This window comes from Canis aureus, chromosome 20 (assembly GCF_053574225.1).
Source record: "Canis aureus isolate CA01 chromosome 20, VMU_Caureus_v.1.0, whole genome shotgun sequence".
In the NCBI taxonomy this organism is placed as follows: domain Eukaryota; kingdom Metazoa; phylum Chordata; class Mammalia; order Carnivora; family Canidae; genus Canis; species Canis aureus.
Window position 1 is genome coordinate 55608192 of NC_135630.1, and position 26814 is coordinate 55635005.

At 39.3% G+C, this 26814-nt stretch overlaps 1 long non-coding RNA gene across 4 annotated transcripts in view; it reads left to right on the top strand.

Annotated features, from left to right (window-relative positions):
- The window catches only part of LOC144291828 (uncharacterized), a 196386-nt gene that overhangs the window by 39195 nt on the left and 130377 nt on the right, over positions 1-26814 (top strand). For all 4 annotated transcript variants that reach the window (XR_013359397.1, XR_013359396.1, XR_013359394.1 and 1 more), the window contains exon 3: positions 1271-1552. This is a non-coding gene — a long non-coding RNA (uncharacterized LOC144291828). The remainder of the gene's footprint in view (positions 1-1270; positions 1553-26814) is intronic.

The following is a 26814-nucleotide window of genomic DNA, read 5'->3' on the forward strand; positions in this document are numbered from 1 at the left end:
TTATGCACTCTTGATAAATTGACCCTCTTATCATTATTAAATGATCCTTCTTGTCCTTGGCAGTATTCTTTGGAAACATACTTTGTCTGATATTAATACAGCCATTCAAGTTTTCTTTTTGTTACTGTTGGCAGAGTTATATCAATTTTTTGACCAAATCTCACAACCTTTTTCTGTTAAGGACCAATAATAAATATTTGGGGCTCTTACTGTTTCTCCAGTTTCAGTGGCTAAGTCCTCTGTATGGGAAACGCATTTGCCAATGGTGTTTTTGGGGTGTGTGTGTGTGCACGCACATGTTGGGGGACATAGGTTGCATGTTCTACAAGTAGAACTGGCAATATTTCACCACTTTCACAATGTGGATATTGCCTCAATATGAATTTTTACATATTTCCTTTACTACTCATCTTACACTATATCGTATTATATCTCATTTGTTTAGTACTGGAGTTCCTGCCTTCAGTGATGGGGATACAACAAGATGGTTAAACCTCCCTCGTGTCCATATAACCCGCAGGATATTTACACATCCTTGCCAAAATAAAGATTGATATACTGTCCTCTCTTTTCCCTGTCCTCTGCTCCTCTCTAAAATGCTTACATTCTTGTTGAACTAGGTAAAGAAGAAAGGTCATAAACTCCATTGCAAAAGCAGATTGCCCAGTTTGAGGAAAAATGCCAGTTGTCCCTTCTTGCTAGCCACTCACCATTTACAAGTAAATCTCTTTGAGCCCTTCTTACTTGGATTGGGAAAGAGATTTGAGAAGAGACCCTCTCAATTCTCCTCTAAGCAGGGAGGAAAAAGGTCCAATATTCCATTTCTAACTTTATGATCTAGGACTCAGATAACTTTTGGATACCTGCCCAAATCCTCCCAATCACTGACATATAAGGAAGAGGTGGCTAGCTTAGCAGAGCCATCAGCTGTTCCTACATAAGCCCTAGAAGGGTATGACACCCCAGTTGTTTTCAGCTCTATTCTGAATGTGAAATAATTAAATCCCCTTTTTGTTCTTCAGCTTTATATCCTAGTCACCAAATCTGAAACAAAAATCCCCAACAACATACTTAGAAAATAAAAGACAACAATAGTTACATACTATGCATTCCTGCTGTTTTTATTTTTAATACGCATTGGAGACTGTTATAGATAAGTGTGTGTGTGTATGTGTGTGTCCTCCTGTCCAGTTACTTAAAGCCACAAGAAAGTTACACTACACTTAATGGCGTAAAAAAACAGTAATTTTATTACTTTTATCTCATTCAGTTCTGGAAGTTGACCGAGATTAGCTCTTTGGTCCTCCTATGTTGCTGTCACGTAGTAACCATGAGTCACCTTGAAAGCTTCTCACACGTGTAGTGGTTGATACTGATTGTTACCTGAGATCTTAGGTGTGGCGGTCAGCTTAAACACCTACAACTGACTTCTGTTGGCTTTGGATCACCTCACAGCCTGGCAGCTGGATTCCAAAAGCTGAGAGTTGGAACTAAGAAGTGACTTATCCTTGGAAATCATCCAGCTCACCCTGCCAGATTCTATTTGCTAAAGGTGAGTCATCAAGGCTACAACTATTTAAGGACGGGAATTAGGTTACACCTCTTGATAGAAGGATTTTAGGTTCATTCTTTGGGCCTAAATTATTTACTTTTCACGTGCAACACAAACTTGCTCACTTCTGCAGAACCTCCTAAAATCTTACCTAGTAGACCTTCAGTCTCAGGTTGAATATCTAGGATACTATCATCTAAATGAAATCCAATTGATTTTGGGTATGTTTTCCAGGAATAGCATCTTGAGTGCTCTCTAGATCTGAATACATGGGACTTAAAGAAGTGAAGGATCTACCTCCCATCCAAAATACAGTGATTGGAGAAACATAAGTTAGATATTCTTACAGAAGAGAGAGGGGGGGAAAAAGGAAAGAACAGAAAATAAAAATAGGAGATATAGAAGGTAACTAATCTGTTATAAATCTGAAATCCACACAAGCATATGTTAACATTTCTTTGACTAGGGCACACTTCTGCTGACAATTGTCCATGGTTCTTATTCTTCTCTTTGAATTTTATTTCCTTTGCCTAAAATGTAACCCACATCTATAGCTGAATACTCTTCTCTGCTTACTTTCTTCCTGTAGAAGTTTGGGTATATCAAGGATACTTTTCTTTTCACACCATTGCTATTCCTTTTAGTCCAATCTGGTAGTGTTTCTGCTAGTATGATTATCTTAAAATTTTTATGGATTTCTTTCAAGAAATCTTTTTTGGGTTTCACTCTGTTACAGAAAAGCCACTCCCATAAAGAGTTTGAGGTGAAGTCTTTACCTTCAGCTCCCACTAAAGTTTGCCCTAAAACATTATTAGAAGCCCTATTTTTTAAAATATTTCATTTATTTATCTGAGAGACCTCACAAACGGGGGGAGGGGGGGAGCAGCAGGCAGAGGCAGAGGGAGAAACAGGCTCTCAGCTGAGCAGGGAAGCCCGGTGCAGGGCTCAACCCCAGGACCCTGAGCCCAAGGTAGATGCATAACTGACTGAGCCACCTAGTGCACCAGAAGCCCTAATTTTTTATTGAGAGATAATGTGAAGTATGCTCTTAAGATTCCTAGATAGCTTTCTATCTGCTTGAAAAGGTATATGAGGCACAACCGTAAACCCTTCTGACGTCTTACATACTGCTTTAAAGGTCATTTTTAGACCACGTTTTCCTGGCAGTGTCCCGGATCTGATCTTTGCCTGAAAGCTATTTCCTGATTTGACAATAGATTACCATCTAGGAATTGGGTTCAAAAATAAAATGTTTTCTCATTTCCAAGTCCTGAATTCTTTATTTAATTACTTTTTAAGAATTCTGATTTCCTTAGTTCTTCTCTCCTATTATTACAAGCAGCTAGAGAAATCGGGTGGAATGTTGAGAACTATGCCTGGAAACTTCCTTAGGCAGATTATCCGGTTCATTAAGTATATTTATTTTCCAAATTTCAATGGCTGATGGTGTTTTGCTAAACTTCACACAACTGCATAACAAGGGTTTCATTTCCTCCAACTTCTGACAACTATTTACTCCCTTTTATTTGAGTTCTCATTTACCAACTCATCATGACCACAAACTATCTTACTTTCTTACTTTCTTTTTTTCCTTTATTCCCTTCTTTCCTAATAAACTAGCCTCGTGCACTACTGCTCACATCTTAGTTCTAGAGTGACAGACCTACACTTTAGGTTTGGCTATGGCATCAAATATTTTCTCATTCTCTATGTGGCATTAAAATATTTTTAGGTCCACAGTATCAAATCGTCTCAGATTTAGCACAAATAAATTGCTTTTCTATGATACTCTCTGGGTTCTGAGGATTGACTGGTCTCAGCTAGTTTGTTTTCACCCAGATGTTTCTCAAAAGGTTGCAGTCAAATGGTGCCCAGAGTTGGTACCATCTAGAGTATGGTATGTCCTGTGGTTAATTTTGGTTGCTGCCTAGCACCTCAATTGGCAACGATGTCTCAGAACCCCCTACATGACACTTCAGTGTATAGGGTCAGGAATGCAACAGCTAATGTCCCAAGAGAAAGCTAAGTTGAAGTACCGCTGCCTTTTTTAGGACCTGGTCTCAGACTTTGTGGAGGTTCACTTCCACTGCATTCTACGTCCATTCAAAGAAACGGAAATTAGATGCCACATCTTAATGAGAACGGTATCAAAGACTTTGTGGAAGTGCTTTGAAACTTCCACAGTCCTCTTTTCTTTAATGGGTGTGTAGATGTATCACAATCCTAGCACTACATTTAAACTTTTTATTAATTTAATAAAATGGAACAAAAAGAGGAAAACTGGAATGTTTTCCTTTAAATATTTTAGAATAATCTTCTCAGCAAAGCATTATTAAAACACCAAGGGAATGTGTCTACATTTACACAACTGCAACAGAACACTAATTAGGAGATAGGATGTCACTGACCTAAAAATGTGAAAACACAAGAAAATGTCATTTCATATTACTATATATAAAAAGATCCAAACAGGGTGATGATATTTTATGAAATTTCAGAGACCAAGAAGGGGGTTATCACTTGGTTCTCTGCCATGCTTACCGTAGCAAGTTACATATTATTCTTAACGTTTTTAGAAGGAAATAAAAAAAAAAAAGTATGCTGCATTTGCATGACTTCAGAGAGGAAGACAAGGTGTGCAGACTACAGAGAGACCAATTTGGGCTCCAAAAAGCTGATTAATGTTAAAACGGCTTTTCCATCACTTAAAGTGTTCTGAATCTAGAGAAAGCGATCAGGAGAGGTTCATTCATTGGGGAAACTTTATTTCTAATTCAGAGATTCCATAATAATGTTATGTTAGGACAAAGGGAAAAGGCAAGGAATTCACATGTTTTTAATTGAAGTAGGTTGACATACAATATTGGTTATAGCGTGTGTTATCAGTTATATTAGTTTCAGGTTTACACTATAGTGATTCGACAATTCTGTACATTATCCTATGCTTACCACAATGAATGTAGTCACCCTCTGTCACCATAAAAAGTTGTTATAATAGTATTGACTATATTCCCTCTGCTGAACTTTTCATCCCTGTGAATTATTTTATAACAGGAATCTTGCAGCTCTTAATCACCTTCACCTGTCTTGCCCTCCCCCCCACCCCAACCACCTCCCCTCTGGGAACCACAGATTTATTCTCTGTATTTATGATTTTGTTTCTGTTCTGTTATTTGCTCATTTGTTTGACTTCCCATATAAGTGAAATCCTGTAGTATTTGTCTTTCTCTGATCTTTCACTTAGCCTAATACCCTCTATGTTCAGATCTCCTCCTTTTTTATAGCTGAGTAATACTGCAGCATGTGTGTGCATCTACTATATCCTTTTTCTTTAAAATTTTGAGTAGACAACATTTTTAAGACCCACAATGTCACGTTATTTTTAGGTGTACAGCATAGTGGTTCAACATCTCTATATATTTTACTATGGGCACCATAAGTGTAGCTGCTTCCGTATGACACTATTACAGTACCATTGACCATATTCCCTATTCTGTACCTTTTATTTCTGCGACTTACTCCCTAATTGGAAGTCTGTATCTCCCACTCCCCTTCCCCCATTTTGCATTTTGCCAATCCCTCATTCTGCTTCCCTCTGGCAACTGTCCGTTCACTGTACTTATAGGTCTGATTCAGCATTTTATCTATACATATTTTTTTAGTTTGTGTATAGGAGTTCAAATCACATGGTGTTTGCCATTCTGTCTGTTATTTCACTTAGCATGATACCTTCTAGGTCCATCCATGTTGTCATAAATGGGCAAAATCTCATCTTTTTTTATGACTGTGTTATATTCCATTGTATATATGTACCACATCTTTTTACAGTCCTCTCAGTGGACACTTGGGCTGCTTCCGTATCTTGGCTACTGTAAATAACGCTGCAATAAATATAGGGGTGCACAGATCTTTTCAAATTAGTGTTCTTATTTTCTTTGGGTGAACATTAGTAGTGGAAAAATTGGATCATATGCTATTGCTATTGTTGCTTATTTAAGGTAACTCCATACTGTTTTCCACAGTGGCTGCAATAATTTATATTCTCCCTGCATCCACACTAACACTTGTTATTTCTTGTCTTTTTAATACTAGTCTTCCTGCCGGATATAAGGTGATATCTCACCGTGTTTTTTTGTTTTTTAAGATTTTATTCATGAGAGACAGAGGGAGGCAGAGACACAGGTAGAGAGAGGAGCAGGCTCCATGCAGGGAGCCCGACGTGGAACTCGATCCCAGGACCCCGGGGTCACACCTTGGGCCAAAGGCAGGCACTGAACCACCCAGAGATCCCTATTACCGTGTTTTTTATTTACATTTCTCTGATTAGTGATATTGGGCATCTTTCCATGTGTCTGTTGGCCATCGGGATGTCTTTTCTGGTAAAAATGTCTATGTCCTCTGCTTATATGTTAATCAGATTACTTAAGAGGTCTTTTGTTGTTTTTGGTGTTCAGTTATAGAAGTTTTTTAAAATTATTTATTGAATATCACTTGCTAATATCTTCTCCTGTTCAGTAGATTATGTTCTCATTTTGTGATCGTCGTATTTTCTGTGCAAAAGCATTTTATATAGTCTCAATAATTTATTTTTGCTTTTGCTCCCCTTGACTGAAGAGACCTATCTATGAATACGTTGCTAAGGCCAATGTGCAAGAGGTTACTGCCTATGTTTCCTTTAGGAGTTGTGTAGTTTCGTGTCTTACATTCAGGTCTAATCCGTTTTGAGGTTACTTTTTGTGTGATGTAAGACAGTGGTCCAGTTTCATTCTTTGGCATGAAGCTGTCCAATTTTCCCGACACCATCTGTTGAAGAGACTGTCTTTCCCTGATGTATATGCTTCCTTCCTTCTGAACATAGAAGTATGGCCTCATTCTGGTCTCTGTCCTTTCCATCGTTCTATGTGTCTGTTTTTATGCCAGAACCATACTACTTTGATTATTCTAGCTTTGTAGTATATTTTGAAATCTGGGATTATAATACCTCAAGCTTTGTTTTTCTTTCTCAAGATTTCATTGGCTACTCAGGCTCTTTTCTGATTGCATACAATTTTAGGACTATTTGTTCTAGTTCTGTGAAAAATACTATTGTATTTAGATAGGGATTGTATTGAATCTATAGATTGCCTTGCGTAGTGTGGGCATCTTAACAGTATTCTTCCAATATATGACCAAGGTATATTTTTCCATTGGTTTGTGCCACCTTCAATTTTTTTCATTAATGCCTTATAATATTCAGAGTACAGTTCTTTACCCTCGGTTGAAATTTTTCCTAAGTATTTTCTTTTTGACAAAATTGTGAGTAGCATTTTTTATTTCTTTTTTGCTATTTTGTCATTAGTGCATAGAATGCAACAGATTTCTATATTGTTTGTGTCCTGAAACTTAATCCACGTATCAATTCTAATAGTATTTTTGGTGAAGTGTTTAGGGTTTCCTATAATAGTATCACGTAATCTGCAAACAGTGACATTTTTACTTTTTTACCAATTTGGTTTTTTTTTAAGACTTTATTTATTCATGAGAGACAGAGAGTGGCAGAGACACAAGCAGAGGGAGAAGCAGGCTCCTCACAGGGAGCCCGATGCAGGTCTCCATCCTGGAACTCCGGGATCACACCCCGAGTTGAAGGCAGATGCTCAACCACTGAGCCACTCAGGCATCTGAACTTTATCAATTTGGATGCTAAAATTTTTCTTTTTCTTTTTCTTTTCTGATTACTGCAGATAGGATTTGCAGCTGTTGAATAAAAAGGCAAAAGTGGACATCTTTGTTTCTGATCTTAGAGGAAAAAAATAAGGTTTTTACCATTTAGTATGTTAGCTGTGGATTTGTCCTATATGGCCCTTATATGTTGAGGCATATTCCCCCTAAACCCACTTCCTTGAGAGTTTTTATCATGCATCAATGTTGTAATTTTTCAAATGTCTTTTCTGCTGCATTGAGATGATCATATGGCTTTTATCCTTCCTCTTTTAAGGTGTTATGTGGGGGGAGGGGCAAGATGGCGGAAGAGGAGGGTCCCCAAGTCACCTGTCCCCACCAAATTACCTAGACAACCTTCAAATTACCCTGAACATCTATGAATTCCCTGAGATTTAAAGAGAGACCAGCTGGAATGCTACAGTGAGAAGAGTTCGCGCATCTATCAAGGTAGGAAGACGGGGAAAAAGAAATAAAGGAACAAAGGCCTCCAAGGGGGAGGGGCCCGCGAGGAGCCGGGCTGAGGCCGGGGCGAGTGTCCCCAGGACAGGAGAGCCCCGACCCGGAGGAGCAGGAGCTGCACCGACCTTCCCGGGGGAAAGGGGCTCGCGGGGAGGTGGAGCAGGACCCAGGAGGGCGGGGATGCCCTCGGGCTCCCGGGGACACTAACAGGCACCTGCGCCCCGGGGGAGTGCGCCGAGCTCCCTAAGGGCTGCAGCGCGCACGGCGGGACCCGGAGCAGCTCGGGGGGGGGGGGGGGGGGAGGAGGGGGCGGCTCCGCGGAGGGGGCTGCGGGGGGGAGCAGCTCGGGGGGCTCGGGGGCGGCTCCGCGGAGGGGGCTGCGGGGGGGAGCAGCTCGGGGGCGCTCGGGGGCGGCTCCGCGGAGGGGGCTGCGGGGCGGGAGCAGCTGGGGGGGTCGGGGGCGGCTCCGCGGAGGGGGCTGCGGGGGGGAGCAGCTCTGGGGGCTCGGGGGCGGCTCCGCGGAGGGGGCTGCGGGGCGGGAGCAGCGCGGGGGGGCTCGGGCGGAGGAAGAGGCTCTGCAGAGGGGGCTGCGGGGCGGGAGCAGCTCGGGGAGGCTCGGGGGCGGCTCCGCGGAGGGGGCTGCGGGGGGGAGCAGCTCGGGGGGCTCGGGGGCGGCTCCGCGGAGGGGGCTGCGGGGCGGGAGCAGCGCGGGGGGGCTCGGGCGGAGGAAGAGGCTCTGCAGAGGGGGCTGCGGGGCGGGAGCAGCTCGGGGAGGCTCGGGGGCGGCTCCGTGGAGGGGGCTGCGGGGCGGGAGCAGCGCGGGGGGGGGGCTCGGGCGGAGGAAGAGGCTCCGCGGAGGGGGCTGCGGGGCAGGAGCCGAATCGAACAGCGCAGGCCCCAGAGCACAGGGCGCCGGGACACAGCCCAGGATCCGGCCTACCCCGGGACAGGCAGAGGCCGGGAGGGCCCAGGACAGCGAGGACGCTCCTGCCCGGAGCTGAGCAGATCAGCGGCCCCGCCCGGAGCCTCCAGGCCCTGCAGACAGAGAGCTCCGGAGCTACTGCGGGGGCTGACTCCAGGGCTGCAGAGCTGGCCCCGCCACTGGGGCTGTTGCTCCTGGGGCCTCGCGGGGTAAACACCCCCCACTGAGCCCTGCACCAGGCAGGGGCAGAGCAGCTCCCCCAAGGGCTAACACCTGAGAATCAGCACAACAGGCCCCTCCCCCAGAAGACCAGCTGGACGGACAAGTTCCAGGGGAAGTCAAGGGACTTAAAGTACACAGAATCAGAAGATACTCCCCCGTGGTTCTTTTTTTGTTTTGTTTTGTTTTGTTTTTGTTTTGCTTTTTGATTTGTTTCCTTACCCACCCCTTTTTTTCCTTCCTTTTTTTTTCTTTCTCTTTTCTTTCCTTCTTTCTCTCCTCTCTTTTTCTCCTTTTCCCAGTACAACTTGCTTTTGGCCACTCTGCACTGAGCAAAATGACTAGAAGGAAAACCTCACCTCAAAAGAAAGAATCAGAAACAGTCCTCTCTCCCACAGAGTTACAAAATCTGGATTACAATCCAATGTCAGAAAGCCAATTCAGAAGCACTATTATACAGCTACTGGTGGCTCTAGAAAAAAGCATAAAGGACTCAAGAGACTTCATGACTGCAGAATTTAGAGCTAATCAGGCAGAAATTAAAAATCAATTGAATGAGATGCAATCCAAACTAGAAGTGCTAGCGACGAGGGTTAACGAGGTGGAAGAACGAGTGAGTGACATAGAAGACAAGTTGATGGCAAAGAGGGAAACTGAGGAAAAAAGAGACAAACAAGTAAAAGACCATGGGGATAGATTAAGGGAAATAAATGACAGCCTGAAGAAGAAAAACCTACGTTTAATTGGTGTTCCCGAGGGCGCCGAAAAGGACAGAGGTCCAGAATATGTATTTGAACAAATCATAGCTGAAAACTTTCCTAATCTGGGAAGGGAAACAGGCATTCAGAACCAGGAAATAGAGAGATCCCCCCCTAAAATCAATAAAAACTGTTCAACACCTCGACATTTAATAGTTAAGCTTGAAAATTCCAAAGATAAAGAGAAGATCCTTAAAGCAGCAAGAGACAAGGAATCCCTGACTTTTATGGGGAGGAGTATTAGGGTAACAGCAGACCTCTCCACAGAGACCTGGCAGGCCAGAAAGGGCTGGCAGGATGTATTCAGGGTCCTAAATGAGAAGAACATGCAACCAAGAATACTTTATCCAGCAAGGCTCTCATTCAGAATGGAAGGAGAGATAAAGAGCTTCCAAGACAGGCAGGAACTGAAAGAATATGTGACCTCCAAACCAGCTCTGCAAGAAATTTTAAGGGGGACTCTTAAAATTCTCCTTTAAGAAGAAGTCCAGTGGAACAATCCACAAAAACAAGGACTGAATAGATATCATGATGACACTAAACTCATACCTTTCAATAGTAACTCTGAACGTGAACGGGCTTAATGACCCCATCAAAAGGCGCAGGGTTTCAGACTGGATAAAAAAGCAGGACCCGTCTATTTGCTGTCTATAAGAGATTCATTTTAGACAGAAGGACACCTACATCCTGAAAATAAAAGGTTGGAGAACCATTTACCATTCAAATGGTCCTCAAAAGAAAGCAGGGGTAGCCATCCTTATATCAGATAAACTAAAATTTACCCCAAAGACTGTAGTGAGAGATGAAGAGGGACACTATATCATACTTAAGGGATCTATCCAACAAGAGGACTTAACAATCCTCAATATATATGCCCCGAATGGGGGAGCTGCCAAATATATCAATCAATTAATAACCAAAGTTAAGGCATACTTAGATAATAATACACTTATACTTGGTGACTTCAATCTAGCGCTTTCTACACTCGATAGGTCTTCTAAACACAACATCTCGAAAGAAACAAGAGCTTTAAATGATACACTGGACCAGATGGATTTCACAGATATCTACAGAACTTTACATCCAAACTCAACTGAATACACATTCTTCTCAAGTGCACATGGAACTTTCTCCAGAATAGACCACATACTGGATCACAAATCGGGTCTGAACCGATACCAAAAGATTGGGATCGTCCCCTGCATATTCTCAGACCATAATGCCTTGAAATTAGAACTAAATCACAACAAGAAGTTTGGAAGGACCTCAAACACGTGGAGGTTAAGGACCATCCTGCTAAAAGACGAAAGGGTCAACCAGGAAATTAAGGAAGAATTAAAAAGATTCATGGAAACAGATGAGAATGAAGATACAACCGTTTAAAATCTTTGGGATGCAGCAAAAGCAGTCCTAAGGGGGAAATACATCGCAATACAAGCATCCATTCAAAAACTGGAAAGAACTCAAATACAAAAGCTAACCTTACACATAAAGGAGCTAGAGAAAAAACAGCAAATAGATCCTACACCCAGCAGAAGAAGAGAGTTAATAAAGATTCGAGCAGAACTCAATGAAATCGAGACCAGAAGAACTGTGGAACAGATCAACAGAACCAGGAGTTGGTTCTTTGAAAGAATTAATAAGATAGATAAACCATTAGCCAGCCTTATTAAAAAGAAGAGAGAGAAGACTCAAATTAATAAAATCCTGAATGAGAAAGGAGAGATCACTACCAACACCAAGGAAATACAAACGACTTTAAAAACATATTATGAACAGCTATACGCCAATAAATTAGGCAATCTAGAAGAAATGGACGCATTCCTGGAAAGCCCCAAACTACCAAAACTGGAACAGGAAGAAATAGAAAACCTGAACAGGCCAATAACCAGGGAGGAAATTGAAGCAGTCATCAAAAACCTCCCAAGACCCAAGAGTCCAGGGCCAGATGGCTTCCCAGGGGAATTCTATCAAATGTTTAAAGAAGAAACCATACCTATTCTCCTAAAGCTGTTTGGAAAGATAGAAAGAGATGGAGTACTTCCAAATTTGTTCTATGAGGCCAGCATCACCTTAATTCCAAAACCAAAGACCCCACCAAAAAGGAGAATTACAGACCAATATCCCTGATGAACATGGATGCAAAAATTCTCAACAAGATACTGGCCAATAGGATCCAACAATACATTAAGAAAATTATTTACCACGACCAAATAGGATTTATCCCTGGGACACAAGGCTGGTTCAACACCCGTAAAACAATCAATGTGATTCATCATATCAGCAAGAGAAAAACCAAGAACCATATGATCCTCTCATTAGATGCAGAGAAAGCATTTGACAAAATACAGCATCCATTCCTGATCAAAACTCTTCAGAGTGTAGGGATAGAGGGAACATTCCTCGACATCTTAAAAGCCATCTATGAAAAGCCCACAGCAAATATCATTCTCAAAGGGGAAGCACTGGGAGCCTTTCCCCTAAGATCAAGAACAAGACAGGGATGTCCACTCTCACCACTGCTATTCAACATAGTACTGGAAGTCCTAGGCTCAGCAATCAGACAACAAAAAGACATCAAAGGCATTCAAATTGGCAAAGAAGAAGTCAAACTCTCCCTCTTCACCAATGACATGATACTCTACATAGAAAACCCAAAAGTCTCCACCCCAAGATTGCTAGAACTCATACAACAATTTGGCAGCCTGGCAGGATACAAAATCAATGTCCAGAAGTCAGTGGCATTTCTATACACTAACAATGAGACTGAAGAAAGAGAAATTAAGGAGTCGATCCCATTTACAATTGCACCCAAAACCATAAGATACCTAGGAATAAACCTAACCAAAGAGATAAAGGATCTATACCCTCAAAACTATAGAACACTTCTGAAAGAAATTGAGGAAGACACAAAGAGATGGAAAAATATTCCATGCTCATGGATTGGCAGAATTAATATTGTGAAAATGTCAATGTTACCCAGGGCAATGTACACGTTTAATGCAATCCCTATCAAAATACCATGGACTTTCTTCAGAGAGTTAGAACAAATTATTTTAAGATTTGTGTGGAATCAGAAAAGACCCCGAATAGCCAGGGGAATTTTAAAAAAGAAAACCATAGCTGGGGGCATCACAATGCCAGATTTCAGGTTGTACTACAAAGCTGTGGTCATCAAGACAGTGTGGTACTGGCACAAAAACAGACGCATAGATCAGTGGAACAGAATAGAGAATCCAGAAGTGGACCCTGAACTTTATGGGCAACTAATATTCGATAAAGGAGGAAAGACTATCCATTGGAAGAAAGACAGTCTCTTCAATAAATGGTGCTGGGAAAATTGGACATCCACATGCAGAAGAATGAAACTAGACCACTCTCTTGCACCAGACACAAAGATAAACTCAAAATGGATGAAAGATCTAAATGTGAGACAAGATTCCATCAAAATCCTAGAGGAGAACACAGGCAACACCCTTTTTGAACTCGGCCACAGTAACTTCTTGCAAGATACATCCACGAAGACAAAAGAAACAAAAGCAAAAAGGAACTATTGGGACTTCATCACGATAAGAAGCTTTTGCACAGCAAAGGATACAGTCAACAAAACTCAAAGACAACCTACAGAATGGGAGAAGATATTTGCAAATGACGTATCAGATAAAGGGCTAGTTTCCAAGATCTATAAAGAACTTATTAAACTCCACACCAAAGAAACAAACAATCCAATCATGAAATGGGCAAAAGACATGAACAGAAATCTCACAGCGGAAGACATAGACATGGCCAACAAGCACATGAGAAAATGCTCTGCATCACTTGCCATCAGGGAAATACAAATCAAAACCACAATGAGATACCACCTCACACCTGTGAGAATGGGGCAAATTAACAAGGCAGGAAACAACAAATGTTGGAGAGGATACGATACGGAGAAAAGGGAACCCTCTTGCACTGTTGGTGGGAATGTGAACTGTGGCAGCCACTCTGGAAAACTGTGTGGTGGTTCCTCAAAGAGTTAAAAATAGACCTGCCCTACGACCCAGCAATCGCACTGTTGGGGATTTACCCCAAAGATTCAGATGCAATGAAAGGCCGGGACACCTGCACCCCGATGTTTCTAGCAGCAATGTCCACAATAGCTAAACTGTGGAAGGAGCCTTGGTGTCCATCGAAAGATGATGGATAAAGAAGATGTGGTTTATGTATACAATGGAATATTCCTCAGCTGTTAGAAACCACAAATACCCACCATTTGCTTCAACGTGGATGGAACTGGAGGGTATGATGCTGAGTGAAGTAAGTCAATCGGAGAAGGACAAACATTATATGTTCTCATTCATTTGGGGAATATAAATAATAGTGAAAGGGAATATACGAGAAGGGAGAAGAAATGGGTAGGAAATATCAGAAAGGGAGACAGAACATAAAGACTGCTAACTCTGGGAAACAAACTAGGGGTGGTAGAAGGGGAGGAGGGCGGGGGGTGGGAGTGAATGGGTGACGGGCACTGGGGATTATTCTGTATGTTGGTAAATTGAACACCAATAAAAAATAAATAAAAAAAATAAGGTGTTATGTTGATTGATATGTGGATATTGACCCATTCTTACATCCCTGGAATAAATCCTAATTGATTGTAATGAATGATCCTTTTAATATATTGTTAAATTCAGCTTTCTATATTTTGTTGAAAAGTTTTGCAGCTGTGTTCATCAGGGATATTTACCTATAGTATTCTTCTTTTGTTGTGACTGTGGTTTTGGTATTAGGGTAATGCTGGCCTCAAAGAATATATTTAGAAGCTTTCTTCCATCTTCTATTTGGTGGAATATTTAGAAAAGAATAGACACTAATCTTTAAAAGTTTGGTGGAATTCACCTATGAAGCCATTTGATGCTGGACTTTTGGGGGAGTTTTTTTGATTACTGGTTCAACTTTATTACTAGGAATGAGTTCAGATTTTCTGTTTCTTCCTGATTCAGTTTGGAGTATTGTATGTTTCTAGGTTGTCCAATTTTTTTAGTATAAATTTTCATAAGTTTTTTATAGTCCCTTATATTTCTGTGGTCTTGGTTCTCTTTCATTTCTGCTTTTATATGACTCAGTTCTCTTTTTTCTTGAAGAATTTGGCTAAAAGTTTTTCAATTTTGTTATCTTCTCAAAGAACCAGGTGTTGACTTCATTGATCTTTTCTATTTTGTTTTTTGTTTTTGTTTTTGTTTGTTTGATTGTTTTAGTCTTGACTTTATTTCCACTGTGATCTTTATTTCTTTCCTTCTAACTTTGGGCTTTATTCTTTTTCTTCTTCCTTTGGGTATAACGTTAAATTGGGATTTTTCTTGTTGCCTGAAGTAGACCTGTAATTCTGTAAACTTTCCACTTAGAACTCTTTTGCTGCCTCCCAAAGATTTAGGATTGATCATTTTTCATTTGTTTCCATGTTTTTAAAAAATTATTTCTTCAACGATCCAATGGCTACTTAATATCTTATTGTTTAGCCTTCAAGTGTTTGTGTTTTTTTTTTTTTTTTGGTTGCTGCTGTAATTTTTACTTTCATATCATTGTCAGAATAGATGCTTGACAATTTCACTCTTCTTAATATATATGTATATATGTATATATATGTGTGTATATATATAGTCAATCTTTCCCTTTATGTCTGCTAATATTTGCTTTTGTATTTAGGTGTTCCTATGTTAGGTACATAGATATTTGCTATTGTTAGTCTCTTGCTAGATCGATCCTTTTATCACTACATAATACCTTTCTTTCTCTCTTGTTACAGTCTTTAAGATCTAGTTTGTCTGATACATGTATTACTATCTGGCTTTTTGTTTGTGTTTTTTTTTTGCTTTCATTTGCATGGGATATTTTTTTTCCATCCCTTTAAGTCTCTTTGTGTCTTTAGATCTGAAGTGAGTCTCTTGTAGGCAGCATATAGATGGGTTGTGTAAGTTTATCTATTCAGCAATCCTGTGCATTTTAATTGGAGCATTTGGTCCATGACATTTAAAGTAATTATGGGGCAGCTCTAGTTGCTCAGTGGTTTAGCGCCACCTGTGGCCCAGATCATGACCCTGGGGTCCCGGGATCGAGTACTGCCTTGGGCTCCCTGCATGGAGCCTGCTGCCTGTGTCTCTGCGCGCCTCTCTCTCTCTCTCTCTCTCTCTCTCTCTGTGTGTGTCTTGTGAATAAAATAAAAATCTTTAAGAAAAAAAAAGAATTATGGATAAGTGTGTACTTGTTGCCATTTTGTTCATTGTTTTTTTTCATTGTTTTTACGGTTCTCTGCTCCTCTTATGCATCTTTGTGATTAATGCCTTTCTTTAGTTTTGTGCTTGTATTCTTCTAACTTTTCTGCTGATCCAATTTGTATTTTGGCTTGTGGTTACCAGGAGATTCCTATATAACATCCAAGTATTTGATATTTTATACTTAGTTAATGGTTGCTTAAATTTAAACATATTCTAAAAACACAAAATTTTTACTTTGCTGCTCCATAGTTTATTTGATGTCATAGCTTATTTTTAAATTTGGTGAGTCTCCCAATTTTTTAGATATAATCAATTGTACCATTTTTATCCGTTAACTCTCATTTTAGCTTTATAATCTATCTTTGCTTTTATTCATGAATTTTTTTTTATTTCCTAGTTGTGACTTTTCCTTTTCTACTTATATAAATCCCATTAATATTTCCTGAAAAGCCTCTTCAGTGGTGATGAACTACTTTAGCTTTTTCTGGGGGAAATCTATCCTTTATTTAGTTCCGAATGATAACTTTACTAGGTAGGCTATCTTGGTTGTAGATATTTTCCTTTTAGCACCTTGAATATATCCTGTCACTACCTTTTGGGCCTGCAACAGTTTTGCTGAAAATCAGCTGATAACCTTATGAGGTTTCCTTTGTTCATAACTAGTTGTTTGTCTCCTATTGCTTTTAGGATTCTCTTTGTCTCTAATCTTTGTTACTTTATTATCATGTGCTGTGGTATGGACCTTCTTGAATTCATCTTATTTGGGGCTTTCTTTCTGTGCTTCCTGGACGTGGATGTCTGTTTCCTTCCCCAAATTAAAGTTTTTAGCTATTATTTCTTCAAATAAAGTTTCTCCCCTTTCTCTCTCTTCTTCTGGAACCCCAATAATGTAAATGTTAATATGCTTGCTATCCTAGGGATCCCTTAACTTATCTTCATTTGTAAAATTCTTTTTTCTTTTTGCTGTTCAGCTTGGTTGCTTTCCATTATTGTCTTCCAGACTGCTGATCCAACCTTCTGTATCTTGTAATATGCTGTTGATTCACTCTACTGTGTTTTTTTTTTAATTTCAGTTATTGCATTTTTCAACTCTCATTGGTTCTTTTTAATATCTTTGTTGAAGTTCTCACTGAGCTTGTCTATTCTTCAGTCATGTGAGCATTTTTTTGAACATGACTTTTTGAACTCTCTATAAGGTAGATTGCTCATTTCTCTTATACTTAATTCTTAGGTTTTGCCTTTCTGTTTTGTTTCTATCTCCTCATTTTGTCTGACATTTTGTCTGTGTTTGTCTCGAAGAATTAGGAAGAACAGTTAATCCTTCTAGACTTGAAGAAATGGCCTTGTGTAGAAACATATACTGTGTCCACTGTGTGCCTGGTAGTATTGGCTGGCTGGAGCTATAGCAGCCATGGGCTGGTTTGTGGGTCCCGGGGCACTCTGAGCTAGTATTACTCTGATGGAATGACCAGAGCTGAAATGGGCAGGTACCAGGCAGTCCTGAGGCTCTATGCATACAGGCCATCTATGTGGGACAGCAGAAGCTGAGGTAGGTACAGGGTGGGTGTCCTAGGATGCTCTGTGGTGGGATAGCTGGACCTGAAGCAAATGCAAGCCAAGGGTCGGTGGGGCGCTCCTTGTAGGGAGGTACCCTGGTGGGACCACTGGAGCCAAAGCTGGCATAAGCAGAGGTGTTTCTGGAGTGCCTCATGCAGGAAGGACCTGGGCAAGATATCAAGAGCTAAAGCAGGCATGGTCTGGGTGGGCTCTGGGCTGTTCCATGCAATGTGAGTCCTTTGGGTGGAACCCCCAAAGTAGGTATGGGCTAAGTGATCCTGAGGTGCTCTACAAAGAGGATTCCCTGACAAGTCAGGTATAATTAAAATCAGTATGGGCCTGGCATTTCTCAGGGTTTTTTGCATCTGTTGCCATAGCAAGATGGCTGAGCTGATAGTAAGCACTATCCAGAAGTGATCCATTGTGTGTCAGATTCATGGCACTTTGGGGGGATAGCTGGGGCTGCTATGAGCCAGGTACTTGCTGAGATGGCAAGCTGGCTAGGGCATCTAGCTCTGCTTATGTCTGTGCTATCAAAGTTGAAGGGAAACAATAAATAATACTCATGGGACTCTCCAATCCCAGAGATTGTTCCAGCAACCCCTCAGTAGTTTAGTAAAATTTAAGGGCTGGTTCCTTTATTTTCTACTTGGTCTTTTACTGTGGTTTTTGTTTTTGTTTTCTGTGCTCCAGGTTATCTGGGGTTGGTGTGGGAATGGGGTCCTGTGGCTCAGTAAGGTAACAGGCTACTAGGGCACCCAGATCCTGCTCCCATCATTATCAAGGTGGAGGGGAAACATGAACCACAGCACTTGCCTATCCCTCTAACTCCAGAGAGCATTGCAGAAGGCTCCCTGTCACTTGGCAGAGAGTTCCTTTATATTCTAATTGACCTTTCAAACTGGCTTTTTTTGTGCCCTTTGTCAAACCAGTCTGCTTATGGTCCATCAGTACTATCTCCCCTCACTGCAGTTAACAGCATTAGGGGCGAGTTTTTTGTCATTACTGTGTCCCCATCTATCCTGCCATTCTCTAGTGGTCCCCCTATCCTGTGTTGTGCAGCAACTGTTCAATCGGCCCTCAGTTCTTTTTCAGGAGGAATTGCTCTGTATGTAGGTACAGATTCAGTGTGTCAGTAGAGGAAGTGAGTTCAGGGTCTTCCTACATCACCCTCTTGATCTGTCCCCTGGTCAAAATTATGTAAGCTTGTGACAAAATATGTGTGCTTTTATTCTACATGGACTGTCTTCAAAATATGTCTGATAAAGATTCAAAAAAGCCGAGGAATTCCTACTACCCCCATTTTGTTTTTGAAGATTTATTTATTTATCAAAGAGCAAGAGCGAGAGAGAGAGCACAGAGGGAGGAGGAGAAACAGACTCCCTGGTGAGCAGAGAGCCCGATGCAAGGCTTGATCTCAGGACCCTAAGATCATGACACCAGCCAAAGGCACACATTTTCACCGAGTCACCCAGGCACTCCCCCCCCCGCCCCACACACACACACACTACCCACTTTGAAGCCAATTTAGGAATTTAATTTTGTAGTTAAAAATGACATAAGAAGTACTATGGTCCAAAGGTACAGAAATTCTAGAATTAAGTTTGAGGAAAGAGATAAAGACAGAAGTGTCAATGATTTAAATGAACTTGCTTTGCCAATCCTGTAGTATATATCTCTATCAGAAATATAGCCAGGAAATCGAAGAGAAAGATGGGCCTATTGAATACATTCTGGAATAGTTTATCTTTTATACTAATAAATTGACATGACAGTTTTAAACACTATGATGAACTTGATTTCAAAATGCTACATTTTTCATCTTCCTCAGTGTTAGACCTTGGCTAGTTCTTTGGCTAGTCCTCCATTTTTCAACACAAATTTACTAAATATGTAAATGACTTTTTGGATCACCTCATCTGAATTTCAGACAATTGTTCCCATTTGCAAAGAGGAGTACGAGAAGTTAGAGAATATGAAATGCAAAATATGTATATTGACAACAAACTATGATACAAAGTAGAAAAGTAGTGTCATCTTACATAAGTAACTATGTTGTTATAATACAGGTTATAAAGTGACATTATGATGGGCAACACTTCCAATTTTTTAGTAGTGGTTTTTGTAGTTTATTTTAGTAGGTTTTTTTTAGTTTATTTTCTCTACTATTGTAGCTTATTTACATACTTTCTCTAACTAAAATCAAGTACCACAATCCCCCAAATGCATTTTTTTAGGAGAGAGTTGCAAGAGCTTCTAGAAGTTAGAGTTTAGATGCTCATAGAATGGAATTGTTATGAAGGTCTGTTATCTTAGCAGAAAATGAGAATGGCTATTCAAAAATGGGAACAATTGTCTGAAATTCAGATGAAGTGATCCAAAAAGTCTAATATCCTATAGTACCCACAACCAGATAAATGAAGTATATTAGAGAAGATATTCATATTGAGGGTACAAACATCCTTTATTGAATGTCTAAAAGGTGCTAGGAGCTGTACTACTTTCTATCGCATTATACAAATTAGCTTTCACAATAGTGTGAGGCAGGTCTTATAAATGGAACCAAGAATTTGGAAAAAAAATCATTTCTTAGGACTAACTTTTAAACTATTTTAGAGTAAAAATAGGCAAAACCATGTTTTTAAAAAAAGAAGAAATGGTTTGAAAATGACTAAAATTCGAATAAATGCTTTATCACAGCAAAACAGTCAAGTTAAAGAGGATGGGAAGCCATTGAATTTTGAAACTGAAGATTCACGTGGCGTATCAGACTTATTACCGAGAGAGGATAACCTAAAACCCAGCCATAGCTCTGTCCTACTGATGAAGCCATCCTTAATATAGAAGTAACCAGCAATGGATTGTGACCAGTGTATCTGAAACATTTCTGTCCTAATGATAAAGCAATCAATATTTTGAGATGGATTTATCAGGTCGTCTTACAGTTATGCCATTAAATTTTCACATCATTCAATTCTCCTTACTTCGATCTTAATCTCCTTAAGCAATTTTCTTATAATAAGTTCCCTCTATTAGTCTTGAACTTCAGGGAAAAAAATGGATGGCAGGTATTCCTATTCTTGTAACAGTTTTTCTCATTAGGAATCAACATCCCTAATACACATACATCAACGTTCCTTATTCATAGAATACATGGGTTTCGGTTAACTGCCACTCAGAGAGATGGACACGCTTTCCCTTTGTCAAAACCAATCAGACTCCTGGGCCTCATACAGCAAACCCTGCATTGTGTGTTTGCGTGTTGACTGGCTTGTCCCTGGGTGAACACATAACCCAGTGTCTTATGACAAGAGTATGTAGATGCAAGCATGAATTATCCTGTGTTGCACTTCTGTGATAACCACCATTATTGCCATTTTACAAATGAGAAATGGAGGTTTATTTATTTATTTTTTCTTGTAGAAATGGAGGTTTAGAGAGATTGCATTGCTTTTGAAGGTCACATAGCAAGTAGAAGCAAAAGATTTGAAAATTTCTACAATAACATTCAAAGGATTCCTTCCATCCAGCTAGTAGTATCACAGATGTTTCTAATAGAAGTCCTAAATTTCCTAGAAACCACTACATTTACTAGTAACTAATAGTTCACTAGGGACACCTGGGTGGCTCAGCAGTTGGGCAGCTGCCTTCGGCTCAGGTCATGATCCCAGGATCCAGTCCTGCATTGGACACCTGAGAAGAGCCTGCTTATCCCTCTGCCTGTCTCTACCCCCTCACCCCCTGTGTCATGAATAAATAAATAAATCTTTAAAAAAAAAAAACAGTTCACTAAACGTTCATAATTATAGTTAAATTAAGGGTATGACTCCTTTTTCACAACTCCTCATCAAAAGAAAATATTCCATAAGTGATGACCGGGTTAATTCAGGAAGGACCCAAAGTGGAAACTATATTATGTAGTTTGTTACATTTTTTAAATTGAAGTAGAGTTGACAGTGCTGTATTCAGAGGTACAACATCATGATGGACAATTCTATACATCAGACGGTGCTTACCATGATAACTACAGGTACCATCTGTCGTCACAGTGACTATATTGTGTGTGCTGTACTTTTCACCTCCCCAATTTACAGACTTAATAAGTTTCTACCTCTTCATCCCTTAGACAATGTTGTCCATATTCCCACTCTCCTCCCTTCTTGAAAACACCATTTTGTTCTCCGTATTTGAGTCTGTTTCTGTTTGTTAGATGTCACATGCAAGTGAAATCTTACAGTGTTTTTCCTTCTCTGTTTGACTAATTTCACTTAGCATAATACCATCTAGGTCCATCCATGTTGTTGTAAATGGCAAGATCTCCATTTTTTTGTGGATGAATAATATTACACTGTGTGTACATACCACTACTTCTTTATCCATTCGTTTATTGGTGGACACTTAGGTTACTTCCACATTTGGCTACTATAAATAATACTGTCATAAACATAGGAGTGCTTTTAGCTTCTTGAATTAATGTTTTCAATTTCTGGGGTTAAAATTCAGTAGTGATATTACTGGATCATATGGTATTTCTATTTAAACTTTTTAAGGAATGCCCATATTCATTTCCACAGTCGTTGTACCAATTTACGTTTCCACCAACAGCGTATGAGGGTTCCCTTTACTGTACATTGTTGCCAACACTTGTTATTTCTTGTCTTTTTTGATACTAGCCATTCTGACTGGTGAGAAGTGGTATCTAATTGTGGTGATTTTTTGTGTGGATTGTTTTTTTATTGCATTAGATTTTAATATTTCCATGATGATTAGTGATGCCAGGCATCACTTCATATGTCTGTTGGCCATTGCATGTCTTAGGAAAAATGTTAACTCGGGTCTTCTACCCATTTTTACATTGGATCGTTTTATTGATGTTGAGTCATCTAAGTTCTTTATATATTTTGGATATCAACCCCTTCTTGGATATAACATTTGCAAATATCTTTTGTTCTGTAGGCTGCCTTTTTTCCTGCTGTTTAAAAGCTTTTGTGTGTATATGTGTATATGTAGTCCCAGTGGTTTATTTTGCCCACCATCACCACCACCTTTCCTGAGGAGACCTATCCATAAACATATTACTTAGACTCTTGCCCAAAGACTCATATTCATGTTCTCTTTAAGAAATCTAATAGTGTGGGGTCTCAGTTTAGGTCTTTAATTCATTTTGAGTTTTTGTGTATATTGAAAAAGTGGTCCAGTTTTCTCAATACTATTTGTTGAAGTACTATTTATCTTTTCCCCATTGTATGTTTGTGCTTCCTTTGTTGTAGACTGAGCATATAAGTATGGGTTGATTTTTGGGCTCTCTATCCTGTTCTATTGATTTATATGTTCATTTTTGTGCCAGTAACATACTGTTTCACTAACAGCTTTTTACTATATCCTGTAACCTGAGATTATGATACCAGAGATTTGTTGTTCTTTCTTAAGGTTATTTTGGTTCTTCGGGGTCTTTTGTGGTTACATACAAATTTTAGGATTAGTCCGGATTCAAGAAAATGCAATTGATATTTTGATAGGTTTGTACTGAATCTGTAAATTGCTTAGGTAGAATGGACATTTTAACTATTTTTCCAATCTATGAGCAGGGTATATTTTTCTATTCATTTGTGTTGTCCTCAATTTCTTTTATCCAGTATCTTTTAGTTTTTAGAGTACTGGTCTTTTACTTCCTTGGTTAAATTTATTCCCAGGTGTTTTATACTTATTGGTATAATTGTAAATGGAATTGTTTCCATAATTTCTTTTTTTGCTACTTTGTTATTATATAGTAATGCAACAGACTACTCTGTATTAATTTTGTGTCTTGCAAGTTTACTGAATTCATTTATTCTATTACTTTTTTTGGTGGAGTGTTTAGTCTCCTATATTATGTCATCTGCAAATAGTGGCAATTTTACTTCTTTACCAATTTAGATGCATTTCAGTTCTTTTTATTTTCTAAATTCTGTGGCTTTGACTTCAGTACTACTTCAAATAATGATGAGTGGATATATTTGTTCATGATCTTACAGGTAAAGCTCTCTATTTTTCCCCATCGAGTGAGATGTTAGATCTGGAATTTTCATATGCAACCTTTATTGTGTTGAGAGATATTCCCCCTAAACCCACTGTATTGAGAATTTTTATCATGAATAGATGGGGAAAAAAAGCATTTAACAAAATTCAACATTTATTGAAATGATCATATGTTTTTTTCCTTTCTCTTGTTAACACCATGTGTCATGTTGATTTATTTGCTTATATTGAAATATCTTTGCATCTGTACAATAAATCCCACTTGACTATGCTGAATGATTCTTTTGATGTATTGTCAAAATCAGTTTGCTAATAGTTTGTTAAAGATCTTGAACTTTTGATCATTAAGGATACATTGGTCTGTAGTTTTCTTTGCATGTTTATTTTTCTGGTTTGGTATTAAAATAATGCTGGACTCAAAGAATAAATTTGAAAGCTTTCTTTCCTCTTCTATTTATTGGGATAGTTTGAGGAGGGTAGGTATTAAATCTTCTTAAAATAAGTACTTGGTAAAATTCACCTATGAATCTATATGGTCCTGGATTTTACTTGTTGAGAATTTTTTGCTTACTGATTCAATTCTGTGGCTAGTAATCTCTTCAGATTTTCTGTCTTTCTGAGTCTATTTTGGAACATTGTGTATTTCTAGGAATTTTACATATCTTCTAGCTTGTCTAATTTATTGCCCTATAATTTTTCATATTTTATAATCTTTTTTATTTCTGTGGTATGGGTTGTTACTTCTTACATTTCTACTTTTATTTGGTCCTCTCATTTTTTTATGAGTCTGGTTAAGGGTTTATCAATTTTGTTTATCATTTCAAAGAACCAGTTTTTGGTTACATTATTTTTTTTTCATTTAGTATCATTTATTTCCACTGTGATCTTTATTTCCTTCTTTCTAGAAGTTTAGGCTTTCTTTGTTATTCTTTTTCTAGTCTCTTTAGGTGTAAAATTAGATTGAGATTTTTTTATTGTTTCTTGAGATAGGTCTGTAATGCATTAAGTTTCTCTCATAGAGCTTCTTTAACTACATTCCTCTTTGGGTTCACAGATAATTACAATTTTTAGACCCTCCTGTTGGATCAGTCATTATCCTTATGTAATGCCCTCCCTGTATCTTGTTACAACCTTTGTTTTCAAGTCTACCTTGTATGATGTAAATATTGCTACAATGCCTTTTTTACTTCCATTCAAGTGGAATATCTTTTTCCATCCCTCCATTTTCAGTGTATAGATGTTTCTAGGTCTGAATTGAATCTCTTGTAGGCAGCATATAGGTGGATACTATTTTTATCCCTTTCAGCAATGCTAGGTCTTTTAACTCAAGTATCTACTCCATATACATTTAATTATTGATTGGTATATCCTTATAACCATATTACTAATGTTGTCTAGTTGTTTTTATAGTTTTCCTCTGTTCCTTTTTTTTTTTTTTTTTAATCTCTCATTCTTATTTTCTGTGGTGATTCTCTTTAGTGTTATACTTGGCTTCCTTTGTCTGTATTTTTCCAAGTTTTTATTTAAACTACCAAAACTAAGAAAGAAATAGAAAACTTGAACAAATTGATAACCAGCAAAGAAATTGAATTAGTAATCAAAAATCTAACAAACAGAAGTCTAGGGCCAGATGGTTTCACAGGGGGAATTCTACTAAACATTTGAGAAAGAATTAATACCTATTCTCAAACTGTTCTAAAAAATAGAAATGGAAGGAAAACTTCTAGATTCGTTCCATGAGGCCAACAGTATTCTGATATCAAAACCAAAGACTGCACTAAGAAAGAGAACTATAGGCCATATCCCAGAGGAACATGGATACAAAAATTCTCAATAAAATACTAGCAAATTGAATCCAACAGAACATTAAAAGAATCATTCACCACATCAGGTGGTATTTATTTCTGGGCTCCTGGGAGGTTTAATATTCACAAATCAATCAATGTGATACTCTACATTAATAAAAGAATGGATAAGATCCATAGGATTCTTTTGATCGATCCTTTAGTATACCAGCTATTTAGCATGACAGCTAAAGTAGTTATAAACCTGGGCTTCTTGAAGGTTTATGGGGGTGACCTGACAAGAGGGCTAGAGCTGAAGTGGGCATGAGTTAGAAGGAGCCTGGGCTCTTCCATGGAGTGGTTGCCCTCATGGGATGGCTGGAGATAAAAGGGGTACTGGCTGGGAGGTCTGAGGGTACCCTCACAAGGGGAAGACCTGGGACACAACTGGAGATAAAGCAAGTGTGGACTGGAAGATCCAGAGATACATCATCCAGAGGTGAAGCTGTGCAGGCTATCGTATTTCAGGTTGCTTTATGCCTGTGTCACCTTGGCCAGGTGGCTGTAACTGTAGGGGATGCTGTCCAGGTATGTCCCAGTGTATGTTCCACTAGGGCTGCCTCGGGTGGATGACTGGTGCTTGCTGAGGCAGAATTTGAACTAAGGCACCTGGATCTTGTTCCATCTGCACTATCAAGGTAAAAGGGAGATGGCTCTGGCCAGCACCTCCAACTCTGAAGAATGTTCTATGGCTCTTCCACCATTTGGTAGAGTCCTAAAGCTATTCCTTTATATTCTAATTGATCTTTTAAAATACAATTTTCTTTTTCCCTATGTCCCAGAGCACCTGACATTGGTATGGATTAAGGGCCCAGTGGTGCTGAAGAGGCAGGCCAGTGTACTTCATCCCTGCCCTCATGTGTGCTATCAAAGTGGAGAGGGAATGTAAACTGTGGTGTTTGCCAGCCCCTCTGACACCAGAAAGAGTTCCAGCAGGCCCCCCACTGTTTGGCAGAGGGATACTTTGTTATGGTTGTCCTTTCAAGCCACAACTTTTATCCGTGACTAAAAATATGGATGAATTTGCTCACAGTCACACGGTACTATCCCTCCCCACTGCAGTTCAGAATGTTGGGAAGGGGATTCACGGTCATTACTGTATTTCCATTTCTCTTACGGACTATGTGGTACCTCTATCTTCATGGTATAGAAGTTGTTTAGTCAACCCCCAGGGTTTTGTGTGTGTGTGTGTGTGTGTGTTTCGTTTCCAAGAGGAATTCTTATTGGAGATTTGGTATGTCCATGGAGGAGGTATGTTCAGGGTCTTCCTATGTCACTATCTTGGGCACTCTTTCTCTACGCCCTTATTTTTTCTTTTATGTCTAATTTTATTGATTTGAATCTTTTTTTTTTTTTTTTTTGGTCATTCTGACAAAAAGTTTATCAATTTTACTTTTCCAAAGAACAAGCTCTTGGTTTCAATTTTTTCTATTATTAGTCTCTATTTCATTCATTTCTACCTTGATCTTACTATTTCCTTCATTCTACTGACTTTAGGCTTTGTTTCTCCTTTTTCTACTTCCTC